This window comes from Pseudorca crassidens, chromosome 4 (assembly GCF_039906515.1).
Source record: "Pseudorca crassidens isolate mPseCra1 chromosome 4, mPseCra1.hap1, whole genome shotgun sequence".
Classification (NCBI taxonomy): domain Eukaryota; kingdom Metazoa; phylum Chordata; class Mammalia; order Artiodactyla; family Delphinidae; genus Pseudorca; species Pseudorca crassidens.
The window spans coordinates 113,744,251-113,764,268 of NC_090299.1; the positions used below are offsets into that span (position 1 = coordinate 113,744,251).

Sequence of the window (20,018 nt, forward strand, 5' to 3'; positions counted from 1 at the left end):
AGCTTTAAATGATACATTAAACAAATGGACTTAATTGATATTTATAGGACATTCCATCAAAAACAACAGAAAACACATTTTTCTCAAGTGCTCATGGAACATTCTCCAGGTTAGATAATATCTTGGGTCACAAATCAAGCCTTGGTAAATTTAAGAAAATTGAAATTGTATCAAGTATCTTTTCCGACCACAACACTATGAGACTAGATATCAATTACAGGAAAAGATCTGTAAAAAATACAAACACATGGAGGCTAAACAATACACTACTGAATAACGAAGTGATCACTGAAGAAATCAAAGAGGAAATAAAAAAATGCCTAGAAACAAATGACAATGGAGACACGACGACCCAAAATCTATGGGATGCAGCAAAAGCAGTTCTAAGAGGGAAGTTTATAGCAATATAATCCTACCTTAAGAAACAGGAAACATCTCGAGTAAACAACCTAACCTTGCACCTAAAGCAATTAGAGAAAGAAGAACAAAAAAACACCAAAGTTAGAAGAAGGAAAGAAATCATAAAGATCAGATCAGAAATAAATGAAAAAGAAGTGAAGGAAATGACAGCAAAGATCAATAAAGCTAAAAGCTGGTTCTTTGAGAAAATAAAATTGATAAACCATTAGCCAGACTCATCAAAAAAATAAAGGGAGAAGACTCAAATCAATAGAATTAGAAGTGAAAAAGAAGTAACAACTGACACTGCAGAAATACAAATGATCATGAGAGATTACTACAAGCAACTCTATGCCAATAAAATGGACAACCTGGAAGAAATAGACAAATTCTTAGAAATGCACAACCTGCCAAGACTGAATCAGGAAGAAATAGAAAATATGAACAGACCAATCACAAGCACTGAAATTGAAACGGTGATTAAAACTCTTCCAACAAACAAAAGCCCAGGACCAGATGGCTTCACAGGCGAATTCTATCAAACATTTAGAGAAGAGCTAACACCTATCCTTCTCAAACTCTTCCAAAATATAGCAGAGGGAGGAACACTCCCAAACTCATTCTACGAGGCCACCATCACCCTGATACCAAAACCAGACAAGGATGTCACAAAGAAAGAAAACTACAGGCCATTATCACTGATGAACATAGATGCAAAAATCCTCAACAAAATACTAGCAAACAGAATCCAACAGCACATTAAACGGATCATACACCATGATCAAGTGGGGTTTATTCCAGGAATGCAAGGATTCTTCAATGTACACAAATCAATCAATGTGATAAAACATATTAACAAATTGAAGGAGAAAAACCATATGATCATCTCAATAGATGCAGAGAAAGCTTTCAACAAAATTCAACACCCATGTATGATAAAAACCATGCAGAAAGTAGGCATAGAGGGAACTTTCCTCAACATAATAAAGGCCATATATGACAAACCCCAGCCAACTTCGTCCTCAATGGTGAAGAACTGAAAGCATTTCCACTAAGATCAGGAAGAAGACAAGGTTGCCGACTCTCACCACTCTTATTCAACATCGTTTAGGAAGTTTGAGCCACAGCAACCAGAGAAGAAAAGGAAATAAAAGGAATCCAAATCGGAAAAGAAGAAGTAAAGCTGTTACTATTTGCAGATGACATGATACTCTACATAGAGAATCCTAAAGATGCTACCAGAAAACTACTAGAGCTAATCAATGAATTTGGTAAAGTAGCAGGATACAAAATTAATGCACAGAAATCTCTGGCATTCCTATACACTAATGATGAACAATCTGAAAGTGAAATCAAGAAAACACTCTCATTTACCATTGCAACGAAAAGAATAAAATATCTAGGAATAAACCTACCTAAGGAGACAAAAGACCTGTATGCAGAAAATTATAAGACACTGATGAAAGAAATTAAAGATGACACAAAAAGATGGAGAGATATACCATGTTCTTGGATTGGAAGAATCAACATTGTGAAAATGACTCTACTACCCAAAGCAATCTACAGATTCAATGCAATACCTATCACTGGCATTTTTCACAGAAGTAGAACAAGATATTTCACAATTTTGTATGGAAACACAAAAGACCCCGAATAGCCAAAGCAATCTTGAGAACGAAAAACGGAGCTGGAGGAATCAGACTCCCTGACTTCAGACTATACTACAAAGCTACAGTAATCAAGACAGTATGGTACTGGCACAAAAACAGAAAGATAGATCAGTGGAACAGGATAGAAAGCCCAGAGATAAACCCACGCACATATGGTCATCTTATCTTTGATAAAGGAGGCAGGAATGTACAGTGAGAAAGGACAGCCTCTTCAATAAGTGGTGCTGGGAAAACTGGACAGGTATATGTAAAAGTATGAGATGAGATCACTCCCTAACACCATACACAAAAATAAGCTCAAAATGGATTAAAGACCTAAATGTAAGCCCAGAAACTATCAAACTCTTAGAGGAAAACATAGGCAGAACACTATATGACATAAATCACAGCAAGATCCTTTTTGACACACCTCCTAGAGAAATGGAAATAAAAACAAAAATAAACAAATGGGACCTAATGAAACTTCAAAGCTTTTGCACAGCAAAGGAAACCATAAACAAGACCAAAAGACAACCCTCAGAATGGGAGAAAATATTTGCAAATGCAGCAGCTGACAATGGATTAATCTCCAAAATTTATAAGCAGCTCATGCAGCTTAATAACAAAAAAACAAACAACCCAATCCAAAAATGGGCAGAAGAATTGAATAGACATTTCCCCAAAGAAGATATGCAAACTGCCAACAAACACGTGAAAGAATGCTCAACATCATTAATCATTAGAGAAATGCAAATCAAAACTACAATGAGATATCATCTCACACCAGTCAGAATGGCCATCATCAGAATATCTAGAAACAATAAATGCTGGAGAGGGTGTGGAGAAAATGGAACCCTCCTGCACTGTTGGTGGGAATGTAAATTGATACAGCCACTGTGGAGAACAGTATGGAGGTTCCTTAAAAATCTACAAATAGTACTACCATATGACCTAGTAATCCCACTACTGGGCATATACCCTGAGAAAACCATAATTCAAAAAGAGTCATGTACCAAAATGTTCATTGCAGCTCTATTTATGATAGCCCGGAGATGGAAACAACCTAAGTGTCCATCATCAGATGAATGGATAAAGAAGATGTGGCACATATATACAATGCAATATTACTCAGCCATAAAAAGAAACGAAATTGAGCTGTTTGTATGAGCTGGATAGACCTGGAGTCTGTCATACAGAGTGAAGTCAGAAACAAAAAGACAAATACCCTATTCTAACACACGTATATGGAATTTAAGAAAAAAAAAATGTCATGAAGACCTAGGGGTAAGACTGGAATAAAGACACAGACCTACTAGAGAATGGACTTGAGGATATGGGGAGGGGGAAGGGTAAGCTGTGACAAAGCGAGAGAGAGGCATGGACATATATACACTACCCAACGTAAGGTAGATAGCTAGTGGGAAGCAGCCGCATAGCACAGGGAGATCAGCTCGTGCTTTGTGACCGCCTGGAGGGGTGGGATAGGGAGGGTGGGAGGGAAGGAGACGCAAGAGGGAAGAGATATGGGAACATATGTATATGTATAACTGATTCACTTTATTATAAAGCAGAAACTAACACACCACTGTAAAGCAATTATACTCCAATAAAGATGTAAAACAAAATTATATAGTTCAGATTGGAGAGGTCAGGGTGAGAACAAGAATAAAACAGTACAGGCTAGAGGAAATATATTCAAAGATATGGCATCTACAAAGTGTAGAATTATTCCAAGAATAAGCAGTCCACCATGATTGATAGTAACCCATTCATTCACATCTGTCTTTAAAATAACGTACATCATAATTTGAACCCTGTTCTCTAGGACACAAGTATCAACAAAATCACTAACTCATATCCAAATCCTCCCAAAGAGCTTGACATAAGGTTTTTTATCATTGAGTTGCTAGAGATACTACGTAGGGAAATTAATTTTCTATCTACCTTGAACAATGTAAAAATTCAGATGTGTTTGCAATCCTAATTTTCAAGTGGCCTTTCATAAACTTGTTTCTCATGGCCCTTGGCTAATTAAGAATCCTAGTTTCCATGAATATTTTCTTTTTCAGGTTGGTTAGGAAGGTTTATCATCTATTCCCTTTATTTGTCTTTTTGTCCTCAATGGGACAAGTCATCAGTTTGTCTGAACTGGCACACAAAATTACCAAGAAAAAAACAGACAAATGGTGGTCAGAGTTTCAAGTTGCTATGCATTTATTTGGTCTGCAAATTGTGAGCAGTATTTACCACAAAAAAATGAGAAACAAGGAACCACATCAAGGTTTCTGGGGATTTATTTTCTGCATTTTTCTAGTATCTCTTTTACTACATACTTGAAGGAGACCAAGTTTACATGCCAGAAAAGTAGATAACTATCCCTTTAGAAAGTTCTACAATTTCATCCATTACAATGGCTGCAAATGTATTTCTATCAAACCAGACTGTCTCCATTCGTGTTATTTACAACAGTGCACTCTGCTCTTCTTTGTTTGAACCACTGAGAAAGTAAAGTTGTCACTTTTCTTTGTAGTCTAGGAGACATTCTTTGGAAGGGAGGAGTAAGGATGCCCAGTGATTAGAAAGAACATTCAAAATACTTGAACATCTTGGGACAAGAGATATTCCCCTCACAAGTCCTATTTGTTTACAGCATGGTATTGTATCACTGTTAGTTTAAACTACAGTCTAACTACAGTTGCCCTAATTAGAAACTCATACTCCAGGGGTAGTCAGCCTGGTACCATTTAATCAGAGGCAACTTCTACAAGCCTTCAGCTATTCTTATCCCTGATCAACACCAGAGGTTTTGACAACTGGCTTAACAAGTATTGAAAAGGGTTTTCATTGGTGAAATTAATGGCTTGTTAATTAGCAAAACAGATGCTAGAAATGGGTCACCATTGGTGAAATTAGAATTATTCGGAACAGATGATTTGGGACACTCACCTAGATACACATGAAAAGAGTAGAGTAATATAATAAGTCCTGTAGTTGCCACCTAATCTCTAAACATCCTGTGCCCAGCCAGTGGGTCAGAGGACTTTTGGTTTCCCCACAGTTCACTGAATCCTGACACTGCAATAGTGCCACACTTGCCTCAGGTAAACCTTTCCTGCAAAAGGTAAGAAAGGTAAACCTTTCAGGTGACCAAAAAGGAGAGAACTGGAGCTTCATCTACCTGCAGAACAATTTGTACGACCGTGCTTGCTCATAAGCATCTTCATGTGGGGAAGAATTCAGTATAATTCATTATAACCTGGCATCAATAGTCTGTGTGTGCTGTAGGGGAGAGGTGTCTAATCATCATGCCCTTCTGACTAGTAGGGGCTACTGATATCTACCCCAAAGCATATCCAAGTGGGCTTCGGCCTGTTCACAAGAGGAACCCACCCCCCAAACATACCTGGATACACTGCTTCTTGCCAGACAATTCTATAATCTATATTCTAGCAAACCTACCTTTATGCTAATGAATTGATTTAAAGGATAAAACCAATATTGAGATAAGAAAACACAAATGAGACTGAGCCTCTGAGGGACAGAACAGATTGTGTAGTTAGACAATCACACTAAGCAATGATTTTATCTGCCATATCGTGACTACTTATTCTACAACCAAACTGCATTTGAGCAAATTCTAGAATTATATTTGTTCCATGTGAAAACGGAAAATCAAATTAAATGTTACTCAGGGGGGGTGGAGGGTAGGGGATGGGGGCATACATGGGTGCATATTTCATATCCGTGAGGATCTGTTCTGCACTGTTTCTTCACTATTAAAGATGACTAGAGAAGGAAGAAAGGCCCAAGCTTTTCAGAGTATACTAATGGGTCTTTAGTTTGCAGAGAGAGGCCTGGAGCTGACTTTGAAGGTGGTAGGTAGAGAAAACCACACAATGAAATAGGAGGACTTTTAAGAGTAGCTGAGCCAGTAAAGAAAATCTGAGAAACAGAAAACCAAGAAAATGGAAGAAAACTAGAGTTCAGCCAATAGTGGGACAGCACATGTGAAACAGTGAGGGGCTGATTTACAAACAGAACTAGAAGCCAGAGGTGACCAGGAAACAAATTCCCTTGAGGGACACCTGGATTTTACCAGCGTGATTGTATGGACTTTGAATGTCAAAAACAGTAATTATGATTGGTAATAATTTTCTTTTTTACAGACCCTTTTGCCTAAATCAGAGAAAAGGCTCTGTGATGTTGTGATATAATAAGAAACACTGCTTGGTCTTCATCTCCCATTCCTGGCACAGACCTCTGAAAACGCTTGGAATGTCCTGAGTGATAGCACTGAGAGGAGTGTATTTTGTTATTCGTAACAAGTTCTTTTCAGCCGTACCTGAGTTTCTGCTAATGAGGTGACTCTTGGAGGATGGAACCAACAGGAACCAACAAGGAGATTCGAGGTTTGGGATTTTCAGCTCCAGTCCCCAACCTTCAGGGAGGAAAGAGAGACTGAAGACTGAGTTAATCATCAATGGCCAATGATTTAATCAGTCGTGCCTACATAATGCACCTACATAAAAATTCTAAAGGCAGGAGTCTGGAGTGCTGCCAGGTCTGTGGACGCATACAGGTGCAGGGAGGGTGGTGCATCCAAAGGGGCTGTAGAGGCTCCATGTAACCCCACCCCATACCTCGCCCAACCATCTATTCCACTTGGCTGCTCATGAGCTGTATCCTTAATAATAAGCCAGTAATAATAAGTAAAACACTTTCCTGAGTTCCATGAGCTGCTCTAGCAAACTATCAAACCTGAGGAGGGGGTTGTGGGAGCCCCCAATTTACAGCCAGTTAGTCGCAACCAAAGTTGGGGACAGTCTTGTGGGACTGAGTCCTTAGCCTGTCTTTAGCTAATTCCGGGCAGTTAGTGTCAAAATTGAGTGAAACTGTAGGATACCCAGTTGGTGTCTGCTGAAAATTGGAGAACTGCATGATGCGGGGAAAAAAAAAACAAAACTATCTGGTGTCAGAAGTCTTGTGAGCACAGAAAGAGTGTTTCTTTCAGGCTCCTGTAAAAAAAAAAAAAAAAAAAAATCCTACTTACATAACTACACCCATAGAAGTAAACTGCGTCATCAAGGAGCCAAAGAGGGGTAACTACGGGAGCATATTAGCTTTTCTTAGAGTTCATGGCTCAGATAATGGAGACACCCTCACTTATGGTATGTTGAGGCCAAGCTGCTCTCTGAAGCTCACTGGCCGGTGAGCAGACAAGCAGAAGCATTCCTCTAGGAAATCCAGTAGAAGTGCTCCATGAAGCTGCTCCAGTTTGGTGGCATTTGACTCACAGCCAGGAGCCTGGGCTGTTTGTCTCTGCTCACAGAACCTTACTTCCTGTCGTCACCATCCATCCACAGGATCTCCCCATCCTCGACCTTTCTACTCATACGCTCTGTCTTGAGATGGTTTTTACCTACTTTTAGAAGCTTTTCCCCAGGAGAGCACTAACTAGCCCCCAAATGATGGCCCCTCATAACCACTACCTAAAGTAATTTTACAGAGGTGAACTTACACAGGTATGAATGTATAGATTAATACAAATATTTTCTACTTTATAGGTTTCATACTCAGCCACCTCATATTCCTAAACAGTACTTCCACGAAATTCCTGAACTGAAGGCGAAACCACCACGAAGACTGCAGGTGATACAGCACTGTGGTTAAGAGCACAAGTTCTGGAGCCGTGTTGCTATGTGCACATCCTAGCTGTCCTACATGCTAGCTGTGTAATGTGGGTAAGTTAATTCACCTCTCAGGTCTTCAGTGTTCTCATCTTTGAAACGAGGCTGTTACAGTACCCAAATCATAGACTTGTGAGAGTTAGCACATTTTGTAAAACATTTAGCCGGGGCTGTGCTGGACTTGACTCCTTTCTGCTCACAAGAGCCTTTGGGCAGCATCTCTTCCCAAGTCTCCCTACAGTGACATCACACATATGGCCTGGCACTGGTCGTGGTGGGAGTATTTACACCACAGAAACAGGCAGATGCTACAAATTAGAACTTTTTTTTTTATTATTGAGAGCTGATTGTTTAACATTTACCAGTGTACCCACGCATTTAGTGCAAGGGCCAGCGCATAGTTAGCTCTCAAGAAATATGAGCTATTCTTAACAGGAAAGATGATAAGGGGACTGTCTGGAAAGTTAAAGAATTTCCCCCCAACTTTTTCTCACCGCAATTATACAAAGAAAATTGAGTCAAACTATTCTTTGGTGATAGGGAAACTTCAAGCTAAACGTATACCAAACGTCTCCAGCCCCAGCTAGCAACAATCTATATGTTCTTGACCAGAATCACCTTGCCCATTTCAATCTATGACGTGGCACTAAGGTGCCTTATAAAAGATATACTGTACATAATAACATGTGAACGCTTTTCCAGTGGTCCTGCCAAACTCAAGGACACGTGGGTTGCATACTTCTACTGGAGTCTGTGAGTGAGTTCCTGCTTGGGAATCAGTTCAAGGACAAAACTCGTAAGTACTTCATGAACAACACAGATATCTCAAAGATACAATTTTAAAGAAATGACTGATGGGCTCCCTCATCACCCCAACCAAGAAAAAAAATCAGTGGAATAGAATCCTGTCAGAGTTTCCAGTTTGTTTGTAAAGGAGTTGGATGCAGAATGAAAGAAATCAGTCAAAGATGGTTTTCTTTTTCTTTCTCACGTTTACTGATAGAATTTAAAATCAAGATAAGTTTCTAGAGTACTTACTGTGTAGTCTCTTTGGGCGGTGTGGAAATGAAGAAAATGGATTTTTAGTGCTTTATTTTATTTATTTTACTTTTTAGTATAAACAGAAAAAATGAATAAATCTACAAAGGCCAATGGACCGTAGAAGTACAAATGGACCAGAGATCAAGCAATAAGATCCTGCTTTGGGAAATCCCAAGTATTTCAGAAACACTATCAATAATGTTCTAAAATCTCCTTTTGCCACCCCTCTGTAATTAAGAATTTCATGATGTAACTCAGGCCCATAGTATATAACAGACCAGTAAATTACCACTGGACTTCATAAGTCTCAGGCAAGTATTTAGTCATTGTCACACCACAAGCTTAGGATCTTGCCCATAATTGTGGGTGAGATGTTTATTATTCTAATCAGGTATCCACATAAGTGGGAAAGAAGAAAACTAGTTATTATAAATATACCAGCACATTATCCCTGAGCTATAACACCTGAAAGCTTCTGTTGAATCAAAAAGCAAATTCTGTTCACATGCTACAGTCAACCTGGTGACTATTCCTAGTGCACTGCTATAGGCAGATGGGATCTGAATGACTGATTGTCTTAATATTTAGTTTAGTGGTGACAGGGGCGGTGTGGCACACACAGCACTCCCAGAGAAAAAAGTAAGACAAGTTTTATGGCATTATCAACCCAGAAGAAAGTAAAGGAAAACATTCTGTTCCAGAAACAAAGATGGTCAGGAAACCATAGGTCCTCAAAAACAGTCATTCAAGGGCACAGCTATCCACTCCCCAAGAAAGGAAAATAGAATACACACTTTCTTTTCTCTCTCCTCCATCAACAACAGAGAAGCCCTATTAACCATGGACCATAAGAGTTCTTAGCACTGCAGGCTGCAACGCACTCCTCTCCCGCCAGCTTCCTGGCCTGAGGAAAGGGAGGTGGGTAGGGAAGAGGTGTCCTAGGAGAGAAGAGGCCTTTGGAGGCCAGCAGTGGAAAACAGATCCCTGTCTAAGAAAAGTAGGTCAAAAAACTACTGAACTCAACTGTTGACACACCTGAACATCACTGCCCCAGGGCTGCCACCCAAAGCCAAATCAAGACTTTCCCAAGTCCAAGTCCTACAGCACACAGGAAAGTTAGAAAAGTTAACTCTGTAGCCTGCCCAGCTTCTAACTTCTCTCCACGTAGAGTAGGGTTAGGAGGACAGATGCCTATATTAAAAATGCAAATTACTTTTCTCTCACCTTCCCTCCACCTTTTCAGAGAGCTCCATGTCCAACTATGCTCTTTCCTGTACCCACCTCTACCAAAGACCCATGTGACCTTGCTCATTTCATGCAGATGCATTTCATCTCAGACTCACGCCCATTCTCACTACTGCCAAGACTAGAACAAAGTGCTTGGCTTTGGAGTGAAGGGACTCAGGCTCTGAAGTGAAGGGACATGAATCCTGTTTTCACTACTTACTATCTCTTTAACCTTGGATGAATTACCCTCTCTGAGAGATAGTTTCTGCATCTAGAAATGAGAATAAATCCTATTCCCCAGGTTTGTTGTGGATTAAATGGGATAACGTATATAAAATGACTGGCACATGAAAAGCTATGAACCTCCTGAATGGGATTTAATATACATAATTTAAATAAATATAGAAGAGGACCTCCAGAAGCCTGAGCTCCGGGGCCAGATTTAGTGTAAGAGGAGGAGGAATGGGGTAGAAGAAAGGATGATAGAGGATAAAGGAAATACTATGGCTGATTTAAATCCAAGATCTTGTCTTTGGATGACAGTATGGTTGAGTCAGTACATAAAGAGAGGATTAAACTGTACAAAACATCTAGAAAAACTGTTTACAAAGTTAAAGGGAATACTTCTTCTCTACTCCTGATGAAGGGAACTCATTCAGTGTAACACCCATGACCTCTCTGGGAGTAACCTATCTGATTGATAAATTTGAAGGAATAAACTGGACGTGCTCAGTTCAGCTCTTCCTTTATACCTCTTGCCTCCTTTGTGTTCCTCCAGGGCAGCCCCAAGTCATGCCCTGACAACCCTTCTCCTCCATCCCTGCCCCACCCACAGAGAGTCGGCCATGGTTCAGCACAGCCCATGACCAGGTGGGAAAGTAGGATTAAATATATCCTCCAACTGAGCCTTTATGAGTAACTAAAGATGAGCTCTCATCTGTTTTACTCTGTTGTCTTAATTCTTACTTTTCTTAGCACTCAGGCAGGACAAAGGGTTTTATTTAATGGGCTCCCTTCAAGGATCCCAACAAACGTTAATGCTATTTATGGATATTGGAAAACTAACAAAGCAAAGAGAACACCCAAAACTGGTCTGGCTATGTCAAAATAATACTAATTAGAATAACTGGCAAAAAATTCCACTATGACTAACTGTCATATGTATAATAACTACTAAAATACCATTCATGTGGGTCATCTTATTTTTCTTTGAATGTAATGTGTTAAATTTAATAAATGTGTTTCAATATATTTAGGCTTCCTCTGTTCTTCTAGCACTGAAACATTACAAAATTGAGAAAAAATGGCAACCACTTGAGTGGATACGGTCTAAGCAACCTGATTAAACCCTAGTCCTTGCCCCCAGCTAGATCCTGCCCTGTGGGCTTTCCTGAACTGATCTGCAGAAAGTCGATTCATTGCTTAAAGTAAGTTTTGTATGCACCAAGGGATCCACACCTTTCACGGTAGGGAGGTAGTTACTTAGAGAGAAAGCAGTTAAAATGTGAAGTTCATCATCAGTGGAAGCTCACAGGATGACCCAGAGGGCCTACTTCTTGGAGAGAAAATAGGATTTTAATTGACAGATTCTATCCTAGGTTCCTCTCTAGGACCTCCCAATAGAGGTCATGAACTGTGATGTAACTGCATGGTTTCAAACCACTTTCAATTCAGTTCACACCCGGCCCCCATGGAATGCATTTCAGGCTTCCACCTCTCTCTGCATCCCAGTCTCAATCATCCCGTCCCGCTCCCAGCCACCCTATGTTTATGACTTTAGTATGAGAGGTTTAAACTGCGTCTGTCTCTGTTACTGACTGTCCACCTTTCATCCACAATACTTGAGTCCTTCCCTAAATCGCTCCCTTTGAGATAAGTGAGTGGGTTCTTCATGCTCCTGTACAAACAGCTTTCTTGACCCAATTATAGTCAGACTGAGACTCTAGCAAGGTTTTACCCTTGAAGCTAACCAAGGATCCTGAAGCTTGGGGGCTCTATTCTCCTATTGGTGGTAAGATCCTTAAAGTTTGGGGCTATGTTTTTTTCACTTCTGAATTCCCCAGTGCTTAGAAGAGCAGCTCTCATGAGTAGTTGTCGGATAAATCCTTGCAAATGAATAATGAAGCACTTACACTCTAACAGGAAAACTCAAAAGCTTTAAGAAATGCTCCATAAATCAACAAGATGATAAGCAAGAAGGATGACTCAAGAGACCTGCTTGTAATGGTATAAGAGACTAGGACCCCAACTCAGCCAGGTTTCATTACCTAGGAGAAGAATTGCTTCTTTTACACCCTCAAATGTGCTGAGTTGTTTCCATTTTTGCTGGGTTTGGCTGCTCAGAATCCTCCTCTCCCCTGTGCAGCTTGAGTACTTTTTCTATCCTATATTTCATCTGGCAACTTTTTAGGAAAAAGCTGAACACACACACACACACACACACACACACACACACACACACACACACACACATATACAGTGGTGCTTGGTGACCTCTAATTGGTATAAACTGATCAACACATTGCTCTCCCTTGGCCACTGTGATTGCTTCAGGGATGTCACAAGAAGGTGACATTCCACCCCAGTCAATGAGATATGGAGAACTCCTTCTTGGAGGCTTCTAAGAAACATAGTTCTTTGCTCTCTTGTGACTGCTACTGAAAGTTGTGCTGTCTACCCCTGCAGGACATAAGCAAGGAAGCATAGAGCCGCCAGAAGCTGCTAGCAGCCATCTTGTGGCAAACCACACAAGGCATAATGAAAACAGAGAATAGGAAGGAAGCAACAAAATGATGGACTCTATGAACCACTGGCTCCAGCCTGACCTGAAGCCTGACCTACCTCTGTGAGTTCTCAGTTACATGAGCTGATAAATGCCTCATTGTTTTAGACAATTTGAGACCAGTTTTCTGTTACCTGCACATGGCTAAAGGCAAATTCAATTATTCGATCAAAGCAGCTCTTAGTAAGTTGCTATGTCCTCAATGAGTTGAAAAGTTTAAACACATCAAGGTCAAGGGACCCAGTAGCAGGACTTTCAATGCAGCAACAAAAGTGAGAGAATGCAAAAGCCTCAGCACTTTCCAGCCTATGCCCTCACCTCTGGCCATTTCAGCCTCTTTGTATTCCTTCAGGCATTTATCTGCATTCATTACATGCTAATTATGTTCAAGCCAGTGCCTAGAGAATGAACAAAAACACTGTCTCTACTTTCTAGAAGCTCATAAAAAACTGTTGAATGTGTGTAGGTAAAGACTTAGAAGTATTAAAAAACTAAAATGAAGTTTTAAAAAGTGGATTTCCCCCTAAATTCCCTTTAATTTTAAGCCACTTTTTTTTTTTACAATTTCAACTTGGATTAAAAATAACTTCACAATAAACTACAAATGTATTAATAGTAAGTGCCCTAGGAATAAACCTACCTAAGGAGACAAAAGACCTGTATGCAGAAAATTATAAGACACTGATGAAAGAAATTAAAGATGATACAAATAGATGGAAAGATATACCATGTTCTTGGATTGGAAGAATCAACATTGTGAAAATGACTATACTACCCAAAGCAATCTACAGATTCAATGCAATTCCTATCAAACTACCACTAGCATTTTTCACAGAACTAGAACAAAAAATTTCGCAATTTGTATGGAAACACAAACGACCCCGAATAGCCAAAGCAATCTTGAGAACAAAAAACAGAACTGGAGGAATCAGGCTCCCTGACTTCAGCCTATACTACAAAGCTACAGTAATCAAGACAGTATGGTACTGGCACAAAAACTGAAATATAGATCAATGGAACAGGATAGAAAGCCCAGAGATAAACCAACGCACATATGGTCACCTTATCTTTGATAAAGGAGGCAAAAACATACAGTGGAGAAAAGACAGCCTCTTCAATAAGTGGTTCTGGGAAAACTGGACAGGTACATGTAAAAGTATGAAATTAGAACACTCCCTAACACCATACACAAAAATAAACTCAAAATGGATTGAAGACCTAAATGTAAGGCCAGACACTATAAAACTCTTAGAGGAAAACATAGGCAGAACACTCTATGACATAAATCACAGCAAGATCCTTTCTGACCCACCTCCTAGAGAAATGGAAATAAAAACAAATATAAACAAATGGGACCTAATGAAACTTCAAAGCTTTTGCACAGCAAAGGAAACCATATACAAGACCAAAACACAACCCTCAGAATGGGAGAAAATATTTGCAAATGAAGCAACTGACAAAGGATTAACCTCCAAAATTTACAAGCAGCTCATGCAGCTCAATATCAAAAAAACAAACAACCCAATCCAAAAATGGGCAGAAGACCTAAATAGACATTTCTCCAAAGAAGACATACAGATGGCCAAGTGGCACATGAAAAGCTGCTTGACATCACTATTATTAGAGAAATGCAAATCAAAACTACAGTGAGATATCATCTCACACCAGTCAGAATGGCCATCATCAAAAAATCTAGAAACAATAAATGCTGGAGAGGGTGTGGAGAAAAGGGAACCCTCTTGCACTGCTGGTGGGAATGTGAATTGGTATAGCCACTATGGAGAATAGTATGGCGGTTCCTTAAAAAACTAAAAATAGAACTACCATATGACCCAGCAATCCCACTACTGGGCATATACCCTGGAGAAAACCATAATTCAAAAAGAGTCATGTACCACAATGTTCACTGCAGCTCTATTTACAATAGCCAGGACATGGAAGCAACCTAAGTGTCCACTGACAGATGAATGGATAAAGAAGATGTGGCACATCTATACAATGGAATATTACTCAGCCATAAAAAGAAACAAAATTGAGTTATTTGTACTGAGGTGGATGGACCTAGAGTCTGTCATACAGAGTGAAGTAACTCAGAAAAAGAAATACCATATGCTAACACATACATATGGAATCTAAGAAAAAAAAAAAAAAAGGTCATGAAGAACCTAGGGGTAAGACGAGAATAAAGACACAGACCTACTAGAGAATGGGCTTGAGGATATGGGGAGGGGGAAGGGTAAGCTGTGACACAGTGAGAGAGTGGCATGGACATATATACACTATCAAACGTAACATAGATAGCTAGTGGGAAGCAGCCGCATAGCACAGGGAGATCAGCTCGGTGCTTTGTTACCACCTAGAGGGGTGGGATAGGGAGGGTGGGAGGGAGGGAGACCCAAGAGGGAAGAGATATGGGAACATATGTATATATATAACTGATTCATTTTGTTATAAAGCAGAAATTAACACACGATTGTAAAGAAATTATACTCCAAAAAAGATGTTTAAAAAAAAAAAACAGTAAGTGCCAGAGCAGTGGAAAATCTAACAAAATAATATCTGTGAAACCTTTTGTGCAGCACAATGCACCATGCACCCATGTACTGTTTCATAAACAATAACGGCCAAGAATTATTGGACATCTACTGTATGCCATGTGCTAGTAATGCTGAACATTCTGTATACATTATCTCAATCTCTACCACAAATTGTTATTCCCATTTGATAGATGAGAATGCCAAGGCACAGAGAATGTAATTGATTTTCCCCAGACCACACAGTGAGAAAGCAGTGGGCTAGGACTTGAACTCAGGCAATCTGACTTCAAATCCTGGATCTCTCACTACTGTGTTATTCTGTTAAAAGATTTCATAACATACAGTGGGCAGGATAATGGTCCCCCAAAGATGTCCATGTTCTACTCCCCTGACTATGACTATGTCAGGCTACATAGCAAGGGGGAATTAAGGCTGCTGATGGCATTAAGGTTGTTAATCAGTTGACCTGTGAAGATTATCCTGGATTATCCGGTTGGACGGTTGGACCCAACGTAATCACAGCAATGACAAAAGCAGGAGTCAGACTGATACAACGTGAGAAAGACTCAACCGACCATTGCTGGCTTTGAAGAGGAAGGAAGGGGCCATGAGCCAAGAAGTGAGGGCAACTTCTAGAAGCTGGAAAAGGTGGAAAGCAGCTTCTCCCCTACAGCCTCCAGATAGGATCGCAAGCCTGCCAGCACCTTGATTTTAGCCCAGTAAGATCCATTTTTGGACTCTGACCTCCAGAACTGAAAAATAATAAATTTGTTTAAAGCCACTAAGTTTTTGGCCATTAGTTACAGCAGCAACAGGAAACTAACATACAAAGTATGTACACATTTTCACACCAGGTAGGTAAAAAGATGAACCAGATAACAATGGTCCCCAAGATATTATTTTTAAAAAGTGATTCAAAATCCAACCCTATGGGAAAAGAAGCACTGGTCTTGGAGATACCAGAGTTTGGTTCATACTGACAAGTAACTAAATGACCTTGGGCAAGTTACCAAGCTCTCTGAGTGAGTTTCCTTCTCTGTAAATCAGGGATTACTCTTCTCATAGGGCTGGAGTAAGGACTAAGACAGTTTTTAGAAACAAGCTAACACAATGCTGGGCACTCACCTGTCCCTTTCTTCTTATAAACCCCCAAAGGAACACTGAGAAAAAAACACAATCATCTTAGGAAGAAGCTGTATTTTATTAATATTAAGGATATCAAACAATTTAAACATCAATGTAATTTGCTATATGGAAATGGTGTGAATTCTAAAAAAGAGATCAACATACCCCAAATTTTAAGGCAAGAAGTTTCTCATCCTAGGGGTCATGCTAGAGCTTTGGTCTCTCTCCTCTCTGTTTCTGTCTGTCTGTTTGTCTGTCCATCTCACTCTCTCTCCAGGGATCAAGTTAAAGTAAGATAGTAGTCCAACAAAAAGAAAGATGTAAATACATTGATTTATGTCCAGTTTGCTGTGCAAATAACTAGCACTGTTTTTGTTACATAGGCTGCTTCTCAAGAGGAATATATATTTTTAAAACGGCCTTCTCTGAGGCTTCGACTGAGATCTGCATATCAAGGTTTTACCCTTTCCCCCAGTGACCCATTTGTCTGAGGGAGGCATTCAATTAGACTGCCAGAGCAAATTGATTCAGTATTGACCAGGAAAGGCTTCTCACTTGAAAGACATATTACACCAAGGTGGAGGTGTCACTGTCACCAGTCAATACTCAACTGCAAAGGCCCAGATGATTCAGGAATAGGAAATGAGGAAAGGTCCTCCCCAGGCATTTGGAACAGAAAATCCTCCACTTTCTCTTACAGAAGAGGTAGCGTGGGAGTGAGAAGCCCAATAAATTGGGTTTTCGTAAAGGTAGGAAACTGATTGCCAGTCTCTGCTAGCAGTAAATGGGAATAAGGAAAATGGAAATTCAGGAATGAGGCAAAGGTTTCTTCACCTCAAGATCCAAAACTGGGATTTGAGGTTTCAGTGATCTTCTCTCTCAAGGTCATTGCTCTTTAGAGAAACACCCCTGCTCTTTTCAGATACCCTTACCCCTCCTCCCTCTGCAGATGCAGCCATGAAGCCCAGGTCTGAAAAATTTATCAAAACTCTCTCTTTACGACCTTCACACATTGTGTTTATCAGCAAAAGATGGACACTCAGTTGTTTTAGACAAGAAATTGGGTCTGGGATCCAGACCATCAAAAAGCACTGTACACCCAGTGAGACAGAAATACATGCTAATCGATGATAAGCACGCTTTATTTAATATAAAACGGGGCAGGAAGGACCCAAGTTTGTGGTGTCTGATGTTGGCTTTTAGTCTTTATTATTTCTCAAATGATGGCTTTGATTTGTTGAAATGTTTTATAGCCTTGAATATCTGACAGAATAAATTAAACCCTTTCTAAGAGCTTTCCCTTGATTATCCCAAGTACCCACTATAGATAAGATTGTCCTTTACATCCCACTTGAAAAATCATAAAATTGGTTCCATTAAAATAATTAGGACCCCCACCTTCATTTTAAGATTTAGCCACTACATATTTACAGCACTGCTATTTTATTTACATTTTCACATCCTTGGAACAGGGTGACCATTTTCATTGTGTGGCACACATATTATTAAAGTCTTGTAGTCTCCAAATGTCACTGGTGAAAGCTGAAATCCATTATCATTTACTCTCAGAAATGAAGCCAATCATGCTGTGCTCTGGCAGAAAAGAATAAAGAGGTTTAAACCAGAATCTGCATAATCCCAGGTAGAGGCAGAAGCAGCAGTACTGGGAGAAAAAAAAAAGGCATCATCTCTGATATGCAAACTCAGGGGAAAAAATGGCATATATTACAAATCAGGCCATGTGAATGCACAGTACCCAAGAATATGCTTAAATAAGTACACACGTTGTGATGAATCTGTTCAAGGCACTGATGATCATTTTCTAAGCTATTTTGTCAAGTTCCTCAGACACACATATATGCGCAATTCTGTAGCTAAAATACAGCTGCCATTCCTTCTATTTTCATTTGGAAGCCAATGGCAGATCAAATGAAAAAGCCTGTCTTCAACCCTATCCAAAAAGATCCTCCTCAGAGAATACTTCTTTCATTTATTATTTCTTTCCAAATAAATTTCTAATATTATTCATATGCCTGATTGAAAAATTACGTCTAGTATTAAGTTAAAGGGGAATAAAGAAATGGGTGAGCACATGCCCAGGGTGGTGAGGAAAATGTCCTATATACTCCAGAACCTTGCTCAAACTAAAAGGATAGAAGGGGACATGTTTCTCAAAGAATCCATTTCTTCTAACAATAACTCAATTTCAAATAATGGTCTTAGCCACTAAAATAATAACTATTAATATTATGTAAAAAACATGGAAGAGAGTTTATAAAATGTAAAAGAAAACATGAAATTGTGTCTATACTATTACTGCAACCTTGAGAAATTATTTATATAGGCATATTTACACCTATAGAGAAAAGGTCATAAAAATATACACAGATATGATGATAGTAGTTATTTTTGTGTAGGAGAGTGGTGGCAGTTAAAGATGGATTTTTTCCTTATTCTCTTTATCTGTCATTTCTAATATTTTTACAATGAAAATATATTGCTTTTTAATTTAATTTAAATTTTTTTTAATCTTTAATTTTAAAGATACAAGAGGCTAAAGACTCTAAATCCCATCTCCAACTTTTTTGTAGGGAAAATTATGTTCTCAAAGCATTGAATTCACAAGGCTAGGAGAAAATATTACCATTTGCAGCTTACTATATCTGCTACTTATTCATTATGAATTTCTTAAATTGGAGAAGGCCATACCTGCTGGGAGAACTTCGGAAGGATGAGTAAGGAAACCCAAGAAGGAAAGTATCAGGTACAATTGAAGCTAATGAGTTTCCTAGATGTGTACTCACAACATTGATGGTGTTCAGGATAACCTACCCCAAGATATGGCACCTTGGCATAAACTGAAAAAAATTTAAGAAATGTCACATGCAGGAAGGACTTTCTGAACTTTCCCTGAAGTAGGTCACAAAACCCTTATGGGAGAGGGGCCCTCCCTATGCAGGGAGGAAAGGAACATCCTTATTTCCAAGGTGGAAGGATGCTGAAAGGAATCTGAACAGGCCTTGCTCTTTTCCCGTGTACTACCCTTAGCTCATACTCTATATCCTATCGCATTTTTCCATGACTCTCCACACTTCATCAAACCTAGCGTGAAAACACTCTGGTTTAATCGCTTCTTCAGGTCTTTGTTTCCTTATTAAGGCTCTTGTGTCATCTAAAAGTTATATTAGATACATTTGTATGCTTTTATCTTGTTAATCTGTCTTGTTATAGGGGCCTCAGCCAAGAACTTGGCCTACACCAGCTTAAGGTTAGCTCCTTTCCTTCCAATAAAGTGTTCACACGCAGGGAGAGGCAGGAGGTAATACTAGAGGCTTTATTAACATGTGAAGAACTGTGAGTGAATGTGCTACTCACAAAACTGAAAAATTAGTAACCATGGATTTAGACTAGGCATCACAAGATACCAAGTTCAGCTGCTCTTATGAAGTTCTATCAGTGTTCATATCCTTTGCACTATTCCCTTGATAACAAAGATGAGAATCTTTCTTCAACAGAGACTGTCAGCTGTGACAAAATCAGGGAAGATTTCTCACTTGGTGAGTGTCTTTTA

The 20,018-nt window shown here is 39.4% G+C and overlaps 1 protein-coding gene across 1 annotated transcript in view; it reads right to left on the bottom strand.

The window, feature by feature from the left end:
• The window catches only part of RASGEF1B (RasGEF domain family member 1B), a 590,808-nt gene that overhangs the window by 530,861 nt on the left and 39,929 nt on the right, over positions 1–20,018 (bottom strand). The gene's annotated exons all lie outside the window — the stretch shown is intronic.